This window comes from Diabrotica virgifera, chromosome 4, assembly GCF_917563875.1.
Source record: "Diabrotica virgifera virgifera chromosome 4, PGI_DIABVI_V3a".
Classification (NCBI taxonomy): domain Eukaryota; kingdom Metazoa; phylum Arthropoda; class Insecta; order Coleoptera; family Chrysomelidae; genus Diabrotica; species Diabrotica virgifera.
In genome coordinates, this window is record NC_065446.1 from 125,692,142 (window position 1) to 125,694,875 (window position 2,734).

The window sequence follows — 2,734 nt, forward strand, 5'->3', positions numbered from 1 at the left end:
AAAACATTTATACAGCTTATCTTCATTGATCTTTTTTATTTATCAGTTGATCTTTTTTATAACAATTTTAATTAATGCATCTTTTTGTATTTACAGATGCATTACACATGCATCGTTTGCATTAAAAAACTTTACTTTATTGGTGTTTCGAAAGTATTTTTTAATTTACTATAATCATTCATCTGTTTAAGTTATCTATTTATCTACTTTTTTATAACAATTTAAAGTATCTTTGATTTAAAAACATTTATACAGTTTATGTTCATTGATCTTTTTTATTTATCAGTTGATCTTCTTTTTTATAACAATTTTAATTAATGCATCTTTTTGCATTTACAGATGCATTACACATGCATCGTTTGCATTAAAAAACTTTACTTTACTGGTGTTTCGAAACTATTTTTTACTATTTTCAATTTATTATAATCATTCATCTGTTTGATTTATCTATTTATCTACTTTTTTATAACAATTTAAAATATCTTTGATTTAAAAACATTTATACAGTTTATTTTCGTTGATCTTTTGTATTTATCAGTTATCTTTTTTATATAACAATTTTAAGATAATTTTGATTTTAAATGCCTCTTTTGGGCTTTATGTATTAAAAAACTTTACAATTGGTGTTTCAAAACTATTTTATAATGTAACTTTATGTAATGTGATAGTATGAAAAAATAGAGGAAATGGCAGCGGTGTTACATGTCAAGCTCAGATCCAATGCCAAAATATTTAGGGTGCACTAATATACAAGCTGTCCCAAATTTTATGGGGATTTTGTTCCTTTAAACCTCCTAAATGTTTGTGTAAGTTTCAATTAAACTATTATTGCGGTACCCTTAATTCAACACAGTGCTTTTAAAGTTTTCTTGCCTCTTAGTGTTCTTTTCTGATAAGGCACCTTCTATCGAGATGTGGCTTCTTTTTTAATATGGTTCAAAATATACTTAAAAATGTAGATTATAAATTTTCATATTATTACCAAGTCTCCAAATATGTGGTGGATTTGACAAATATTCAAAATATATCGATAAAACATGACTTTTCCAAAAAGTACCAAGAGGCAAAAAGTAAAGTTTTAAAAATATTGTGTTTAACTAATGGTATCACAATAAAAATTTAATTGGAACGTACACAAACGTTTGGGGGGGGGGGGGGGGGGGTGTTAAAGGAACAAAACCCGCATAAATTTTTATGGGGTGTCCAAATTTCACTATATTTTTTAGTAAGATTTTTTTTATATTTTTAGTAAATCTCTAATAGTTTTCGATATATTGGAAAACATCGATTTTCATTTTGTAACTTCAAAGGGCTGTAACTTTTTTTATGTGCACATTTGTATTAAGGTAAGTTAGGTTCAATCGAACTATTTTTTATCCCAGAACATGTAATTACATTTATGATCTGTATTTTTGTTACACCATGTATGTTATATTATGCATACTAAAAACGTATTATATGTATTTTAAATACACAACTGTTCGACGATTTTATGTGACATTGTCGTAAAACCACTGATTTCGTGCACAAAGCATTTTAAATGGATGTTTAGGTACCCTTTGCACCACCATGTTCAACTGAAGTCCCTCTCCTTGATTTGCTACCTGAGTGACCTTGGCGGTGTCAGATATTTATGAACAATTGTAATATAGTAGAGGCCCCGTCATTTGGGAAGGCATTAAGTTGCATATTATTGCACTTGTATTATAGGAGTCGAAATTTCAAGTTATCCTAAGCCACACCTTGGCATTAAATAATTTCAATACTCAGTAGCAAATTTCAATGTCAGTAACCAATCACCAACTTTAAAGACGGTTCTTAGACCATTTTTATATGCGCCAAATTAGTGCCTTCCAAAATGACGGGACCTCTATACAGTGCGTTCATAAAGTACGGCATAAATTCATTATTTCGTAAACCGGCGGCTTTAAGGAAAAATCCCGAAATAGGTCAATTTTTATTTTTAAACTAGCTGACCCGACAAACTTCGTACCGCCTTAGAACTAAATAATGTTTAAAAGTTAAATAAACTACCAGAAAGCCAAAAAATACTTAAAAATATTGCGTATGCTTTTTTCTACCAAATGCATAGTTCACGATTCTATAAGGGACATACAGACAAACACATCCTTTTTTTAATGTACTAGCTGACCCGGCAGACTTCGTACTGCCTCAATAGATAAAAACAAACTTTTGTATACAATAGACTTAAAACAAACAAAAGGAATTCGTAATTAATAAATAAAAAATGCTCGAAGTGAATGAGGTCTTATTATTATGTTTAATTACTTACACATGATGTTAGAAGTAATAAAGTTTTGTTAGAAGTAACAAAATAAAGTTTGTAGTGCAACAGTTACAATCTTAAATTTGTTTATCTTATAATGAATATAACAGCTTTATTTTATCTACATTCAAAACCACCCTGTATTTATGATTGTGTTCGGGGTGGTTCCAACTCTATAGGTGTTGATTAAATAAAATAAAATTAAATAAAAAAGTAACTGAAGTAAATTCAAATTAAATGAAATTGAATAAAAGTAAATAAAAATCAGTAAAACTGAATAAAATTGAATACAATTAATGAAATTATATAAAAATACAATACAAATACAATTAAATAAAGCTAAAAAATCAAATTAAAATAATAAATACATAAAAAAAATAAAAGTAAATAGAATCTAATAAAAATAAATAAAATTTAATAAAATGAAATAAGATTTAAAAAAATAAA